This window comes from Balaenoptera physalus (genome assembly GCF_965194825.1).
Source record: "Balaenoptera physalus genome assembly, chromosome: 18".
In the NCBI taxonomy this organism is placed as follows: Eukaryota; Metazoa; Chordata; class Mammalia; order Artiodactyla; family Balaenopteridae; genus Balaenoptera; species Balaenoptera physalus.
Genome location: NC_138899.1, coordinates 70,276,080 through 70,295,349, shown reverse-complemented (window position 1 = coordinate 70,295,349; position 19,270 = coordinate 70,276,080). Strand labels below are relative to the sequence as shown.

The window sequence follows — 19,270 nt, the reverse complement described above, 5'->3', positions numbered from 1 at the left end:
TTTTTTAAATTATTGGTGTATAAGATGAGCCTACTAACTTATCACTTCTAGTTCATGTGTGCTTATTCTTCCAGTTGCAGTAAAAACAGTCCCAATGAAATAAGTACCTGAGGGGTTGTCAGATTTAAGACCTATTTAGTGCTAATATCTTTTCTATAAAAATCAATACAGTTAGCGCTCAGGGTAGATGTATTTTTGGATTTTTCCTAATTCCTCAGAGGCAAAGATACAGGCCTTAAAAACACTCTTTCTTTTGAGACTTTTGTCCATTTGAAGCCAGATACAAGAAAATCCAAGATACAATATTTTGAAAAATGCTAAAATTCAGTAAAGTGGATTTTCCTGTCCTTTTCCAGGCTAGCAACTAGTAGAACTGCAATGTTTGCTAAAATACTACAGTAAACAAACAATTAGGGAATCCATGCCTACAGAGAAAAGGAGCTAAGGTACTAAATGAAGTGCTAGGGTAGGTAGAAGGCTGAATTTCAGAAAAACTGGTTCTTGTGAAGTCAGAGACTAGGGTGAGGGATGGTAATGTTATTGTAGAGATTTTAAACTTCCAGAAAGCAAAGATCACCACATAGCGAGTACCTTGCACTGATAGGTATCTTGAGCATAATAAGTCTTCAAGAATATTTTTTAGAAAAAAAATTTTTTTTATCAAAGTACCAACGGAAGCACCACTTTTTATATATATATAAATTTATTTATTTATCTATTTATTTTTGGCTGTGTTGGGTCTTCGTTGCTGCACACGGGCTTTCTTTAGTTGCAGTGAGTGGGGGCTGCTCTTCGTTGCAGTGCATGGGCTTCTCATTGTGGTGGCTTCTCTTGTTGTGGAGCACGGGCTCTAGGCGCACGGGCTTTCAGTAGTTGTGGCGCACGGGCTCTAGAGCGCAGGCTCAGTAGTTGTGGCGCACGGCCTTAGTTGCTCCACGGCATGTAGGATCTTCCCAGGCCAGGGCTCGAACCTGTGTCCCCTGCATTGGCAGGCGGATTCTTAACCACTGCACCACCAGGGAAGTCCTGGAAGCACCACTTTTTAAATTTTAGATTGTTTATTTGTTTGGAGAATTTCAAACATATTATCTCTACTTTTTTATATGCCATGTTATCAATGTTCATACTGTTATTTTGTTAATATTGTTGCTATACAAAGTGCCTCATTAAGTTGGAGCAAATGTTTTATTCCTGAAGCTTACCTGAAAAGCCTTAAATCACTTATTATATACCACAAAAAGCTTTATGTGTCGTTTAAAATTTTCTAGGGATAATAACTTAGTATAAGGGTGTGCCTAGCCTTCTTTTCTTCATTACTGAGTTTCGTGTATGTTGTACAAATGGGGGAATTTGAAATTGAAGCTATACGCTATGGAAGTAATATAAAAAGGAGAGACTATTTATTTATTTATTTATTAAATAGTTATTTATTTTGGTTGCGCCAAGTCTTAGTTGCGGCACGTGGGATCTCCGTTGCTGCGTGCGGGATCTTTAGCTTTGGCACACGGGATCTCCATTGCTGCGTGCAGGATCTTTAGCTGCGGCACATGGGATCTCCATTGCTTCGTGCGGGATCTTTAGCTGCGGCACGTGGCATCTCCGTTGCTGCGTGCGGGATCTTTAGCTGTGGCACACGGGATCTCCGTTGCGGCTTGCGGGATCTTTAGTTGTGGCACGTGGGATCTCCGTTGTGGTGTGTGGGATCTTTACTTGTGGCACGCGGGATCTTCGTTGCTGCGTGTGGGATCTTTAGCTGTGGCACGCGGGCTCTTAGTTCGCCGACCAGGGATCGAACCCGGGCCCCCTGCATTGGGAGCGCAGAGTCTTACCCACTGGACCACCAGGGAAGTCCCAGGAGAGACATAATTTAGAAAGGATTTGTGAATAATAAGGATAATTAAATGTATAAAATCATTATACATTCTACAAGTTTACCCTGTTTTTTTAATTTAGCTCCATATTAATTTAATATTAAGCGTTGCTTAAAAGAGTAGTATGTGTGTGTATGTGTGTGCACTAATATTTTACATAGATGTATATTGATAAATAAGAATTGTAGTTGCATGGGGTATATATAGATAAATAAGAAGTGTGGAAATGTGGAACATGAAGGAATTTCAAAAGGGAAATTTCTGTTCTCCCCATAATTCTTGTAAGAACCATACTTAAAATATCCAGAAAAGTGAAATCGAGGAATTTACACATATTAGTTGAAAACTTTATCTCTGTCATTAATTGTCAAACTAGACCATCAGGAAGTTATTTATTAGTTCTTACTAAATCTTCTTCAAATATAATTATGTATGCCAGTTTTGTAAATGAACATTCTATATGGCTGAATTTAGTTTTTCCACAGGTCTCAGATGCATCCATATCACTTTTGATGTGACTTTCATTAATCTGACTCTAGTCATTGCTGGTGCTAGAATCTATATGTAGGAAAGACAGTAGAACAATAGCAGTCGGTTTGGTAGGAGGCATCACAAGCACATGTTGCTCTTGGATGTTATATACCGATCAGTAAAAATAAACTTATCTGCAAATGCCATTATTCATATTTTATATCCCATATTTTTATTAATTTTATTTTGAGGAACTATAGTGGACTAATAAGATTATGATTTCATCGTTTATGAAATAAAGCACACAAAAAATAAGGTTTGCATTTACTTGCTAGGACTATAACATGGCAACTGAGTAATACTACTGAAAAGTAAAATAAGTTAAAGATACTCTGCATTTGCTTAGTATTTGGAACAAATGGGAATAGGAGTTTCACTTCTAGGATTTATTACAGGTCTAATCCTTTTAAAAGCCATCGAAAACCATAATTTTTTTCATATGCTTGTGGAAAACATATTGGCTGACAAAACTTAATTTAAACTAATATGTGGCTATTTGTTGTCTTTATCCAATTTAGTGTAAATATTTAAACATTTCTTTGCAGAAATACTAATTTATTTGATTATGGAGTACTAACCCAAATGCTACCAGGAGTGATACATTATACAAAGTAGCTGTGCCATACCACTTCTCTGACATCCAGAAAATTATGGTTTGCAAAACATATTCATTCAATCCCAAGGGGGTGGATAAGAACCATACAAACAATAAAAATAGTAAATTAAAGTTGCCATGAGACCTGGAGAGATGAGAAGGGAAATAATAAAGTCAGGTGTTTGGATAAATGGAACTTTCTTTTCCCTAGATAATTTCAAATTAAGAATGGTAACCTGTCCTTAAAAAACTACAAATAGAACTACCATACGACCCAGCAATCCCACTACTGGGCATATACCCTGAGAAAACCATAGTTCAAAAAGAGTCATGTACCAAAATGTTCATTGCAGCTCTATTTACAATAGCCAGGACATGGAAGCAATCTAAATGTCCATCGACAGATGAATGGATAAAGAAGATGTGGCACATATATACAATGGAATATTACTCAGCCATAAAAAGAAATGAAATGGAGGTATTTGTAATGAGGTGGATGGAGTTAGAGTCTGTCATACAGAGTGAAGTAAGTCAGAAAGAGAAAAACAAATACAGTATGCTAACACATATATACGGAATCTAAGGGGAAAAAAAAAAAAAAAAAAAAAAAAAAGGCCATGAAGAACCTAGTGGCAAGACGGGAATAAAGACACAGACCTACTAGAGAATGGACTTGAGGATATGGGGAGGGGGTGGGGTGAGATGTGACAGGGTAAGAGAGTGTCATGGACATATATACACTACCAAATGTAAAATAGATAACTAGTGGGAAGCAGCCGCATAGCACAGGGAGATCAGCTCGGTGCTTTGTGACCACCTAGAGGGATGGGATGGGGAGGGTGGGAGGGAGGGAGATGCAAGAGGGAAGAGAAATGGGAACATATTGTATATGTATAACTGATTCACTTTGTTATAAAGCAGAAGCTAACACACCATTGTAAGGCAATTATACTTCAATAAAGATGTTAAAAAAAAAAAAAAAAAAAAAAGTCAGCTTTTGAAAAAAAAAAAAAGAATGGTAACCTGGCCCAGAACCAAAGGTGTTGAGACACAGAAGTTAAAGACTCGGTAGAGTCAGCAGTATTCAAAAGGAAGGTCCAAATAGGGTGCAGTGTGACTGTTAATGACCTTCCAGGTCACTGTTGAACGTTCCATTGGGAATTATTTCCTGTTACCGTTGTATTGGTTGATCCTCCAGAGCCGGGACTTCTAGCTGAATCCAGTTCATAACTATAATCCACATTCTTTCTGAGAAGCTACTTCTTTACAGCCTCACTGGACTAGCCCTACCACTACGACTAATTGGATTCAAATTGTGTTTAATCGGAACAGTTTGTCCAGTTAACCTAAAGTTGAAGGCTAGCAGTTGCAGTCAGTAACTGAGCCCCGCACAGCACCTTAGAGCATTAACCTGGAGCAGTGGTGGATACTTCCTCTCAAAACACATGTTTAGCACATAAGAAAGATTTTGAACATTCTCCGGGTAGCCTACAAAACTTAAAATTGAAGAGTTCGGGGCTTCCCTGCAGATGCAGTGGTTAAGAATCCGCCTGCCAATGCATGGGGCAGGGGTTCGAGCCCTGGTCTGGGAAGACCCCACATGCCGCGGAGCAACTAAGCCCATGTGCCACAGCTACTGAGCCTGCCCTCTAGAGCCTGTGAGCCACAACTGCTGAGCCCGCACACCACAACTACTGAAGCCCGTGCGCCTAGAGCCCATGCTCCACAACAAGAGAAGCCCGCGCACTGCAACAAAGAGTAGCCCCCGCTCACCGCAACTAGAGAAAGCCCGCATGCAGCAATGAAGACCCAACAGAGCCAAAAATAAATAAGTAAAATAAATAAATTTTAAAAAAAAAGGTTTTTTTAATTGAAGAGTTCCCACTAGATTTTACTTTCATCCTAACTGAAGCGAACTGTAAATGCAATGCTACAAAAATTAGGATAATTATGTCAGAGTTTAAGTAATAAACGATAACAGGCTTCATTACCAAACTTAATATCCTTTGATATGCTTTTTTCTTTGACATTTTTGTTTGGTAAGAAGTTGGAATCCAAGGCATCATCAAAAAATCATTTATTTCAGAAAATTTTCTGATTATCATAGTTAGATAATTGAAATGTAGAGGCCCTTTTGTTTACTCAGATTCAAACTTTTATGGAAAATTCTAAAAATCTTTTTCCTTATTGGAAATTTTTGTATATAAATTCTACCAGGGCTTCCCTGGTGGCGCAGTGGTTGAGAATCTGCCTGCCAATGCAGGGGACATGGGTTCGAGCCCTGGTCTGGGAAGATCCCACATGCCGCAGAGCAACTAGGCCTGTGAGCCACAACTACTGAGCCTGCGCTCCGCAACAAGAGAGGCCGCGATAGTGAGAGGCCCGTGCACCACGATGAAGAGTGGCCCCCGCTCATCGCAACTGGAGAAAGCCCTCGCACAGAAACGAAGACCCAACACAGCCAAAAATAAATAAATTAATTAATAAATTCTACCAGCGTATACTGATTTGCAGCTTTGAAGTACCTAAAACACTGAGACAACTGGAAATACAATCTTAATTTCACTTTTTCCAAGTTGAAGGAAACAGGTATGAAAATACCTTGTCTATCCTCGAATTCAGCTTCCCTTCCATTTAGATTTGTTTTTGATTACACAGAGCAAACCTAGACTCAAGTTATGCACCTTTAGGAGAAGTCTCTCTAATTGGCTCATGGTCCCTGTGGATATTTGTTGAACAGTACACTTACCAGGGGTTTTATCTTCAACACCAGGAGCCCATTGTAGATATTCTATTGTAAGATACAGCCTATCACAGTAACTAAGGCTTACCTTTCTATTTGAACTATTTTGTATCATCATACCTAGACAGATGTACTAACTGTAGGGAAATAACATATCTTGTCCTTCTGAAAAGGAAGAGATTGTTTAGTTAACTTATTTATATGTCTTTGTATAGCCAAGGACCAGAGAGTTAATTCCAGAAAATGTCTTACCTGATTATTTTCTATCTTGCTCCTCATCAGTGATGGACTGATCTGTCTCCACCATACAAGGGAACACTTAAGCGGGACTCTATACAGATCAGAAAACACTGCCTCTAGGAACAGAAACTTACGTATTTGTTTTTTTTTTTTTGGCTGCATTGGGTCTTCATCGCTGTGTGCAGGCTTTCTCTAGTTGCGGCGAGTAGGGGCTACTCTTCGTTGTGGCGTGCAAGCTTCTCATTGCGGTGGCTTCTCTTTTTGCAGAGCACAGACTCTAGGCACGCGGGCTTCAGTAGTTGTGGCTCACGGCCTGTAGAGAGCAGGCTCAGTAGTTGTGGCGCACGGGCTTAGTTGCTCTGCAGCATGTGAGATCTTCCTGGACCAGGGCTCGAAACCGTGTCCCCTGCATTGGCAGGCAAATTCTTATCCACTGCACCACCAGGGAAGTCCCCAGAAACTTACGTATTTCTTTACCAATGAAGAAAAGAATTGTCACCTCGGGACACAAGGGAGGATGTAATTCTGTTGTCTCCTTTCTTCCTTCCCCTCCTTCCTTCCTCTTTCTTTCCTTATTTATGGTCTTACAGTAGAGCTTAAATTATGTATATAATAATTGATGAAAATTTATGTGTCACAGTAAAGCTGTAATATTTTAAAACTTTAGTTTTTTCAAGTTGTTATTGTAAAGATTTTCCAAATTAAATGAAAATGGTCTGATTCTAATTTACCAGTAAATTCAAAGAATTGATACAAATTTATTCTTCTTGCTATACGAGCAAGAGCTCGTATTACCAAACTCGTTGTAAAAATGGGCATTAGTGGCTCTAGATCCTGCTGTCTCCTCTGCATAACATATGCATACACATAAACACAGAACACAGACTCAGTCTTGGGAGATTTCCAAACCTATGCTAGCTAGATTAACAAATTCTCTGCCAGATAATAATTCTGATTTCTGCTCTGACCTTTATTATTTTTTTTCTACTTATATTAGGTTTACTTTCCTCTTCATTTACTAGTTTTTTGAGATGCAAGCTTAGGTTATTGTTTTTAGACTTTCTTCTTTTCTAATATAAGTATTTAAAGCTATAAATTTTTTCCTATTCACTGCATTAGCTGCATCTCACATTTGTTATATTTTCGTTATCATCAAGTTTGAAACATTTCCTACTTTTTATTTCTTTAATAACCTATGTATTATTTATGTGTGTTGTTTAATTTGCACATATTTGGGGTGTTTATAGATATCTTGTTGTTATTTATTCCATTGTAGTCAAAGAATATACTCCTTATAATTTCAATTACTTTAAATGTAAAGGTTGCTTTATGACCTAGTATATATGGCATATCTTGGGGAACATACTATGTGCACTTGAAAATGGTGTGCATCCTTTAGTCATTGAGCATACCCATCTATAAATTTAAATTAGGTCAAAGTGGTTGATAATATGGCTCATATGGTCTGTGTCTTTACTGATTTCTTGTTTACTCGTTTTATCTATTGAAGAGGGGTATTAGAATCCCCTGGTATCATTGTGAGATTATCTATTTCTTCCTTTAATTCTGTCAGTTTTGTTTCACGTACTTTGAGGCTCTGATATTAGCTAAATACCAGGAATATTATATCTTCTTGAAGAATTGACCCCTTTATCAAGATTATATATCCCTCTTTATTTCAGGTAATACTCCCTGTTTTAAAATATACTTTGCCTGTTAATGACATAGCCACTCTAGCTTCTTCTTCTTTTTTTTTTTTAACATCTTTTTTGGAGTATAATTGCTTTATAATGGTGCATTAGTTTCTACTGTATAACAAAGTGAATCAGCTATATGTATAAATATATCCCCACATCCCCTCCCTCTTGAGCCTCCCTCCCACCCTCCCTATCCCACCCCTCTAGGTGGTCACAAAGCACTGAGCTGATCTCCCTGTGCTATGCAGCAGCTTCCCACTAGCTATCTATTTTACATTTGATAGTATATATATATGTCCATGTCACTCTCTCACTTGGTCCCAGTTTACCCTTCCCCCTCCCCATGTCCTCAAGTCCATTCTCTACGTCTGCATCTTTATTCCTGTCCAGCCCCTAGGTTCATGAGAACCATTTTTCTTTTTTAGATTCCATATATATACATATGCTTTAGCATACGGTATTTGTTTTTCTCTTTCTGACTTACCTCCCTCTGTATGACAGACTCTAGGTCCATCCACCTCACTACAAATAACTCAATTTTGTTTCTTTTTATGGCTGAGTAATATTGCATTGTATGTATGTGCCACATCTTCTTTATCCAGTCATTTGTTGATGGACACTTAGGTTGCTTCCATGTCCTGGCTATTGTGAGCAGTGCTGCAATGAACATTGTGGTACATGTCTCTTTTTGAATTATGGTTTTCTCAGGGTATATGCCCAGTAGTGGGATTGCTGGGTCATATGGTAGTTCTATTTTTAGTTTTTTAAGGAACTTCCATACTGTTCTCCATAGTGCTGTATCAATTTACATCCCCACCAACAGTGCAGGAGGGTTCCCTTTTCTCCACACCTTCTCCAGCATATATTGTTTGTAGATTTTTTGATGAGCCACTCTAGCTTCCTATGCTTATTGTTTATATATCCTTTTCCATCCATTTGCTTTCAACCCATCTGTGTCTTTGTATTTTCAGTGCATCTCTTGTACACAGCATCTAGTTGGGTATTGCTTTTTAATCAATTTTGATATCTCTTTTCCAATTGGAATATTTAGTCTATTAGCATTTAATAATTAGTAATTGTTGATATGGTTAGATTTAGCTCTATAATTTTAATATTTGTTTTCTGTATGTCTCCTCTGTTTTTTTTGTTTGTTTCTTTGTTTCTTTGTTCCCCTCCTTTTGCCTTTCTTTTGGATTATTTGACTATATTTTAGAATTGCATTTTAATTTATGTATTGGTTTTTTAGCTCTATTTTTCAAGTGGTTTATCTAGGGATTATTTTATACACCTTAGTTTTCAATCTACATAGATTTAATAGTGTACCACTTCACGTAAAATTTAAAAACCCTGTAACCCTATGAATCCATTTACCTGCCACATACCCTGCCGAGAATCCTTTGTGCTCTATTTCTTGTATAATATATTATTACACCTGCCTACCTTAGGAATACCACAAGAGCATATCATAATTTTTGCTTTGGCATCATATATATGTTTACAAAATTAGGAGGGAAAATATTTATATTACCCATACATTTACCATTTCTAGTGCTCTTTGGTCATTTCAGAAGATTCAAGTTTCCATCTGGCATTTTCCTTCAGACTGAGAATTTCCTTTATCATATCTGATAGTGCAGATCTATTGTCAGTGAACTCTCATACTTTTTCTTTTGCGGCAAAGGTGATTATTTTGTCTTCTAGAAGGATATTTTCACTAGGTGTGGAATTCTGGGTTGATAGTATATTATTTTTCTTTCAGAACTTTAAAGACTTTTTTTTACTGTTTTCTGCGCTCCGTTTTTTTCCTTCCTATATGTAATGTGTATTTTTCTCTGGCTGCTTTCAGAATTTTGTCTTTATCTTTGGTTTTCAACGGCATGACTATGATGTTCCCTAGGTGTGGTTTTCTTTACCTTTATCCTCTAGGGAATCACTCAAATTCTTAAATCTGTCAATTTATATCCATCCAAATGTGGGAAATTTGGTGCCATTTTTTATTTAAATAGTTTTCTGCTGCACTCTCTTCTGTTTTGGGGACTCCAGTTGCATGTACGATAGACCTTCTGATATTTTACTACAAATACCTAAGTCTCTGTTAGTGTTTTCAATCATTTTTCTCTTTCTCCTTCAGGCTGGATAATTTCTACTGATAAATCTTGAGTTTAACTGACTTTCTCTGTATTTCCCTTCAGCTATTAAACCTATCCAATGAATTATTATTTCCGACATTTTACTTTTGCATTTTAAAATTTTGATTTGCTTCTCTTTCAAAATTTTCCATTTGCTGAGATTTCCTATTTTTCATTCATTATGATTGTGTTTTCCTGTACTTCATTATAATAGTTACTTTGAAGCCCGTGTCTAATAATTTCAACACTTGAATCATTTTTTGGTTGACATCCATTGATTATCTGTTTTCTTGAAAATGGGTCATAGTTTTCCAGCTTTTTGTAGCTTTCTGTTGTATCCCAGAAATTGTAAATGTTATGTGGTAGAAACTAGATTCTGTTATATTCCTCTAAGGGGTATTGATGTTATTCTTTTAGCAGGCAGTTAACTAGGTTAGACTCAAACTGTGTAAAGTCTGTCATATCTACAGTGGGTTGTGGCTCAGATCTTAGTTCAGACTACTTTTGTCTGTCTTACTCATGCATAGTTCACAATCCAGCAAGAGACTTGAAAAGGATTTAAACATAGAATTTGGCATTCCCCTTCTCAGGCACTCTCTTTTTCATGGTTCCCACCTCACTCTCCAGCATTCCTATCTACCTCAAGCTCCTTCCCTTTGTTCCTATGTCCAGAAGCAGGCTTTCTATCAGTTTCAGTCACCTGCATCATTGCCATGATTGTAGCTGCCTTGGAGACAAACCCTCAAAAATGAAGAACTCACCCTGTATTGATCACTTCCTTCAATTTTAACACCCCTGCAGAATCACACTGATTTTGTTTACTCTGCACAGCTCTCCGGTTGTTGTTGTTTCTAGTTTGCTCAGATTTTATGGTTGTTATCTGTGGAAGATTCAGTTTATTAGGAGCTTATGCCTCCAACTAGGAGTGATTTTTCATTCCTCTCTTTTCCTCACCACTCTTCCAATACCCCTTTCCTCTGCCTCTGTATTATGTCAGCTGTTCCTATTGGCTCTGTCTATAAAATATATCCAAAATCTGATGTCTTCTCTCCAGCTCCAGTGCTATCTACCGCAACTGTTTCCATCTCAACTTCTCCAGCACCCTCCTACCTAACCTACCTTTCAGCTTCCACACTAACCCTGTACTGATTTTTTCCTCACACAGCAGCCAAAGTGAGATAAAGGATAAATCAGATCTTATTACTACTCCTTTCTTAAACTCTTCCAAAGACTCCTTCAAAATCCTAAATGATCCTGCACCTTTCTAATTTCAGAACACATTTGATCCTCTTATTTTCTAAGCTTAAGCCACACTAACATCCTTTCTGTACTCAAACATACCAAGCTCATATCCAGTGTAATGCCTTCTCAGCTAGCTCTCTCTACTGTCTAGAATGCCTTTACCTTTTGTCTTTGGGTGACAGGATTCTTCTCATCACTGAGATATCTGCTCATATGTTACCGTCTCATAGAGGCTTTCCCTAAGTACAGTGTATGTAATACAGTCACTCTATATCCCATAACTAAGCTTTATTTTCATCATAACTCTTCTTATTATCCTTTTTGAAACTTTTTTTTACATACTTATTGTCTGTTTCCTCCATGAAAATGTAAATTCCATGAGGGCGGAGATCTTTTCGGTCTTGATCATTACTGTATCCCTAGCGCCTAGAAATAGTGCCTGTTCTAGTATAGCCATTAAATAAGTATGTGTTTTTTGAATATTGAACCTGCTGGTTGGGCTTGGTGTATGAGTTCTTGACCCTCCTCTCCTTATCTGTGAAATTTGGGGTTAATATACATCTCATACAACTGTTATAAGGATTAAATGATATGTTTATAGAATATAATATGGTGCCTAATTCATATTTGTTCCTCAGAAAACATTAGCTCAAAGAGAGTCACAAAAAAGAAAACAGAGACATCTAGCATGCCCTGATTTTTTCAGAGCACGAGAAATGATAAAATTTTTAAAACATCGTAACAAAACCTTGAGAAAGACAAAGAGGGAAAATAACTTTAGAGTTCAGAATATCAAAGATGATCAAAAAACTTCACACAGGCCTGGATGCTGTCTGTAGTCTGGCTCAACCCTTCCTCCTCCTACTGCCTCAGTGCACAATAACCTTTCTTCTTCTGTATTTTACCATTTCTAGTCTGGAATTTGTAGACTGGAAAGTTCCCTGGGAATGTTTGGATGGGATTCAAACTATGGAATGCTTGATATAATCACAAATCTCACTGAAACAAAATTCATTTATCCATTCATTTATTTATGGAGCACTCCAATGTTAGAATAAAAGGAGAAAATCACTATAAAATCAATGTTATTAGAGTTAGAAACTTTAGGGTTATAGTTTTTCAGTGTGGCTGTAGCACAGGGTCCATACCTCTTCTTTCCTCCTTCACCTGGTACATCCTTCTTTATTCTTTAAAGGCTTATTTCTAGCATCATCTCTCCCTGACCTCTCCAGGCAAATTCATAAGTCTTTCTTGTTTGCCCTCAAAGCACTTTATTCAAACATCACTCACCACATTATATTGTAATTGTTTGTATCTTGTCCTCATCTTCTCAAATAGAAAATACTCCTTACTAATCTTTATTGGCCTAACTCCTAACACAGGTACTAGAGGATAGTAGTCACTGAAAACAGGTCCTATAATAGAGGTTATTTCTAAGGACTGGGATACAGCAGTGATCAAGACAGAAGAGGTCTCTGCCCTCATGAGCAAGTGGGAGGTTGCATGAGTGAGCTAACATACTGATCAGCCCCTGGCTTATAGTACCTAATGGTTTTAGGGTTTTTTTTAACTTCTTTATCCTTTTTTTTTTTTTTTGGCTGCGTTGGCTCTTCATTGCTGCATGCAGGCTTTCTCTAGTTGCGGCGAGTGGGGGCTACTCTTCATTGCGGTGCACGGGCTTCTCATTGTGGTGGCTTCTCTTGTTGCAGAGCACAGGCTCTAGGCACGCAGGCTTCAGTAGTTGTGGCACGTGGGCTCAGTAGTTGTGGCTCGTGGGCTCTAGAGTGCAGGCTCAGTAGTTGTGGCACACGGGCTTAGTTGCTCCGCAGCATGTGGGATCTTCCCGGACCAGGGATTGAACCCATGTCCCCTGTGTTGGCAGGCAGATTCTTAACCACTGTGCCACCAGGGAAGTCCTACCTAATAGTTTTAAATGAAAAAAATCACCACATCCCTGACAACATATTCCGAAGTATGATCCAAGGGCTGTCAATAAGTGTTACTTGAGTAAAGTATTACATGGTCAAATGAGTTTGGGATGTTGAGTTGGGATGTTGAATTAAAGAAAATTAAACAGTTTTGTTTAATGCAGATTTCCACTTGCATAGGAAACTCTTCACTAGAGCCCTGTTTAGGGGCTTTGTTAATTGAGTTTTTCTATATGGGACAGTATTCTAAAACATTTTTTAATAGTCTTTACCTCTGTCTTGAGGCAATTGTAAGAGAAAAGTTTTTTGGTATTTTGCAAAGGGTTATTGCCATCTTTAAATAGTTCATTAATCAATCATATCTATCTATTGCTTTAGAAAGAATATGGTTTTTGGGAAGACAGAGGTCATTTATTATCAGCTAAACTGTATATCACTTTATCCTCATTATTTATATTTAGATTCAAAAAAACTTCCATTGAAGGTCAAATCAATATATATGGATTGGTGAATTTTGAGCTGTGTGCTGAGTTTTCTAGTCATGTCTTTATGTCATTGTTTTAAGCATATAAGCTGTCTTTATGTAAAAGAGGAAATATGAAATTGATTAAATACTGAGTAACAACTGTCCATCTGTAATAAAAGGATGTGTATACCTGCAGAACAAATCTTTTATTGGTATGTCCTAATTAGTATCAAATTTACATGAACTATTTAAATTTTGAAAGTTGAGTCAAAATAAAAGTAAAAGTTTATGCAAGAAACTTATCTAAATTGGGAAAATAGTTTAAAGCCTCTCAAAAAGTGAATAAGAAAAAATTTTAAATATTACATTTTAATAGAAAACTTAATTTAAATGTAATTCTAATAAATGAGTCATGAATATTGAGGTGAATATTTAAATATACTTAAATTATATAAGCACATGTGTTATGCTACCCTTTGGAAAAACACTTTATACCTGAACACTAAAAATGAATTCAAAATTAAATGTTATTTTTAAATACCAGTTTTAAAATAATAACAGAATTATTCCTCTATTGTGAGTACAGGTTTTTAAAATATTTATGTACATTAATGAGAATTAGGGGTAAATATATCATGAAAGGTTTGCTGTATTCATGCTCAAGTAGTGGGTGTTTTCCTTTCTTGTCTGTTAGTGTAACAAATATAAATCAGGGAAGGAAATTTACTTTGAAAACCGGTTTTATATTTTTGACTGATATTTATTGGGAAAAAAAAGTAGAGAGGGTGTAGGATTTGGTTGTTTTCTGAATGGACAAAATTGAGTGTCAACAGAGTTAAGAGCTTTTGTAAATAGAAAGTTAATTGTGAAACAAGTAAGCATACTTTTTCAATTAATTTAAAATAAATGTGTTAGATAACTTGTTTTGGACAGAAACATTTTTCTTTGGCATGCCTCACAAATAACAGAAAGAATCAAATACAAATGGACCAGCTTGCATTTGATCACTGAAATGATCGTGTAGCCTAAAGCAAACTTCACAAAGGCTCATGAAATTGTCTCCATGTTCCTAATTTGCTGTTGTATTTTCCTATTTGGGTTAAATATGATACTGGCAAATCATTCCTTCTACAAAGGCATGATAAGCTACTAAGAAAGTGATACTTTTAGTTCCATTGTCAGTAGTTTGATAACTACTTCCACCCCACTTAGTGTGTATTAGTGTAAAAGCTGAAAAGGCCATATATGGTTTTGTTAAAATTCATTAGCATGTTTAGTAATTAGTAGCCTTGCTCTGCCTTTCAAGACTTGTCTCTGTCATAGTTTTGTTTTAAAAGTTAAATCTAATTTTATTACATGAAAACACCATGAGAGAGCAATTAAATTAACAAATATTATTGCATACCTGTTTGCAAACTGTTCTAAGTACTGTGGAGTTGCAAAGCTGCGTAAGACAAATACCCTGATCACTAGTTTATAATCTAGTAAGAGAGTGAAAGTGTAAATGCATGATTAAATGAACAGTTGAGATCTACCAGAATATAAACAAATGTTTAATTGTCAAATTTATAAGCAAGGATGTTTTAGAGGGAAGACTGGCATGTGATACAGAACAAACATAGAAACATCGCAGAGTAATACACAATTAATTGCTAATTGGATAAGCATAAACATTTTAATGAGAGGAACAGCACATAACTAGGAATGAACAGCACAAGTTTGGGGGACAATCTGAGAGGATTAGAGGTTCTAAATAATGCAATAAGGGTGATGATACTGGAAAGAGGGGCACTCCACGGACCCTGCAGAGCAGGCTAAAAGATTTACTTCTGCTTATCTGTCACTGCAGTTAAATGTTGCATTAAAAAATGTTAGACCTTTCAAAAATATATCTGAATTTCTGGAAAACTTCTTGTTTTAGTTTGATAGAAATACAAAACTGTATACACTTAAATTTGTATAACAGCTGATATAACTACCATTTATTGGTGGACTTGTAGCAAGCACTGAACGAAGAGCATTAATGAGAACTACTACTCCTGTGTGGATAAAAAAACTAATACTCAGACAGGTTGTCATTTACATAGTGAGTGTCAGGGCTGGGATTTGAACCTTTTTCTAACTATGCTGCCTCCTGCTGCTGCTGCTGACTTCTGTGTACCATGCATTGGGCTGAACACTCTAAATACATTCCTTACAACAATTCTATAAAGTAGGTTTTATTTATCCCCATTTTGTAAATGAAGTAACTGAGGTTTAGAGAAGGCAACAGTGAAAATCATAAACTTAATTTTAAATAATACCAGGCAGGCATGTATCAATAAATGTTATATAACTAATAAGATACATTTTATATGAAATATTTTATGCTATTTAAAAAACATTTACTTTGCAGTAATAGATATAATTTTAAAGATAATTGAAAATTGTACTCTGTAGCATAAGGATATTCCTCAAAGTTAAGCAAATCCTTTCCTGTGATTTCTTATAGTGATCAATTTCTGAAGTCTTATGGGGAAGAATTTTTAATTATAATTTCTAAAAATAATTAAGCCTATTCACCACAGCAGTAATTATTAGGATGAAAGAATATCTACTTTCGTCAAGTGGGATAGAATTGCTGTATAGAATTAAGTGTTTCACAAGGAATTTTACAATTTTCCTAATTAAGATAAAAGTAATTATTGCTGCCCTAAGACTGCTTAAATTGAGACTAGCTCTACTGGAAAGGAAAAAGTTTAAAAAAGAGTGTAGCTATTCACTAAAAAGCTTTGTATGTTGCTGCCCAAAAGTAAATAAATAAATAAAGCCTGAGCCAGAAGAGTAGTTGGTTAAAGATGCAAAGACAAAGAGTGAAAATGCAATTCAACATTTGCTAATCTGGTGGGTCATAGAGAGCTCATTGAATAAAGTTGTTTTTTTTTTTTCTTCTTGGAAACTATTTCTCTTCTCTACTTTCCAGCCCTGCCTCCTTATTTAATTGTTCATGATGTTGGAGCCACTACTTTTTTTCAGATGTTAATAAAGTAAAAGAGTTTAAGAAGTGAAAGTTATAAAAATGAAGATGTCCGGTAAACTGTTTTATCATTAAAATCTTTCCATTTTTTGGAACCAAACCTTTTCTTATCCCACCAGGCAACCTCATTAGTAAATGTAACTGTTACAAGAAAGGAGTTAGTGGCATTCTTGTTGGGAGGCTCTTCCTCTTCAGCTCTAGATTAAGGAAAGTTCAAGAACCAACTCTACTGCTCTGTCTGGATACTCAACTCCTAAATTTGTTCCTCCTCCTTTAGCGGAGATTCAGAATTTACAAACATGGTAAATAAGTATTTTGTAAGAATTGAGCCCAGTTTCCTGCACAACACACAATAGCTGCTCTGGTGTCTTGCAGTAGCGTATAGAACCTGACCAGATGCTTAGGGGATTATTTTTCTCATCTATCATTTTCACATGGAAAACTATCCCTTAAATACTATAAAACCACTGTATTCCTTACAATACCAGAAAACCAGGCTCATAGGGAGTGGTGGTGCACCCAAAAAGCAAAAGGAGTCACCTAAATATTTTTGGTCCCCAGAAAACTGCTTTCTGTAAGAAAAGAGAAGAAAAGAAAAAGAAAATTAAAGAATCAAACAAAACATCCAGTACTCTATTAGTAGAGTTTTCATTCTGCAACAATAAATAAAAAAGAAATATAAGCCCTCAGATATGATTATTTTAAGGACGCAATGATTTTTTTCTTGAATGATTTGCTCTGCCCTTTATCAAATAGGCATTTGTCTGCCTTCAAACTTACAGTATAAATATATCTCTCTTTAAAATTACTGGACAACATCAACATGGCTTTTCAAAGGTCACCTTAAGTAAACTAAGAATCTTCCTGTGTAGTATATTTTATTCTGCAAGGCTTTACTCTTCATGCACTGTGACTAAGGTTATACTATTATACTTTAACCAAATGATATTACCTTTTCCTTTTTTTGATAAAAAAGGAAATTAGGAGCAAATGTGATGCAAAGAAGTGCAATGGATTGCTGCTGCAGTAAACAATACAAGGGGAAAGGAAGGGAGTAGGTAGCCTAAGCTACACATGGGACCATCCAGAGAGAACAGAAACATTAGCAGAAAGTTAGATCACAACTTGGGTCAAAATAAGAAACCTGTAATGGAAACAAAATTTTAGACAAAAAGTTTACTTTCCTACCCACTTTCTTTTTCATGCCTTTAAGATGTTTGATTTGGCTGCTAACAAAACTTTTCTCACTATTAAGTATGGCTTGTGCAATCTAACACACACTTTAATAATATTCACTATTTTTTCATCTAAAGCGTCATTATAGTTCATTGGAAACCTAGTTTAATTCACATACGTTCATCAATCACTATCTCCCTCTCTGTGAATCCAAAATATTTCATAAAGTTTCTCAAGAATCATCATTCACAGTAACTACTCCCCACTGATATGCATGGGAACAAATGATATAGACAGACAGCTGTAATGCGTCCCCAGTGGTGTGTTTGGAATCCTATCTTTCCTTCCAGGTTCAGTAATACAGGGAGAGAGAACAAACTAGCCTGACTTGGAAAGACTGGACTGAAGACTAGGATTTGGCTTTGTGAACTATGACTTTACAGTGTCAGGATGTGAGAGTACACTTTTCAAAGACAGGAAGAATACATTTCTCAGGAGCTTCACAATCAATTTGTAATTAAATTATCAGATATAATACACGACCTTAGGTCAGAGAGGATGTAAGTGTGTCAGAGAAAGGAGACTGGAAGAAGTGCTTAGTAATACATAAGAGAGTCAGAACAGTATTAATGGCTTAAGACATATGTCAAATGTATATGTGTAGATATATCCTTTAGATGAGAGTGCATGTACATACACACACACACACACACACACACTTACAGCATTGAGGTAATATATGTTACTAGGAATTGACTAAATAGCCCACAAGACATGTTAATAAAAGGCTGATGATTTTTCTTATGAAGAACTAAGAGTGCCAATAAATACAGTTTGTTTTGCCAACATACTTTGTAATCATGTTTCATTAGCATACTCACACTTGTTTACTTGTACATTCACTTATGCAGTAAGTTGGTTCCCCATTTTTATTAAAGAGAGTATCTCATCTGTTTCCTTCTTAACACTTACAAAAAATTAACTATGTTTATTTATTTAAATTATGAAATAGACTGAAAGCTGCACAAAAGCACGAATCAAGTCAGTTTATTCATCTATGGATGTCTAGTACTTAGCCTATCCCTGGCTCTTAGGTGTTCAATAAATATTTGTTGACTAAAGGAATGAACATATGCAATATACACAGAGCATTCTACCTACTTCACAAGTATCATTTTTCATTCAGAATAATTAGTTCTGGTTATAAAGAAGCGGGAAACAGCTGTGCTGGTGCTTTAAGTGTAATATCCTCAAGATATTTTGTTTCCTTGGTTGCTCTCTTTACAGTTAGATGCAGTGTGGCGTGAGCTAGAAAGTCAGCCAGCCTGAGGACAGATACTTCTTCTGCCACCTACTGGTTGCTTAATCTTGGGCACATCACTTAGCCTTCCTGTGTCTCCATTTCTTAATTTGTAAAATGAGTTCAATTACCTTAAAGGGAATTTATGAAGAGTAAACGACTTAATACATGTGCAATGCTTAGAAAAGTACCTGGAATACAATAATCTCTCAGTAAATATTGGTCCCTCTGTAAGTATTATTATTCTAGGAACTTACTCAATTCTGGGGTTAGATTTACTACAGTGACATGGGACCTTCAAATCTCAGAAGTTCAACACATGAAAAGTTTATTTCT

The 19,270-nt window shown here is 36.3% G+C and overlaps 1 protein-coding gene across 8 annotated transcripts in view; it reads left to right on the top strand.

The window, feature by feature from the left end:
- Positions 1-19,270, top strand: part of NBEA (neurobeachin) — a 610,070-nt gene that overhangs the window by 343,467 nt on the left and 247,333 nt on the right. The gene's annotated exons all lie outside the window — the stretch shown is intronic.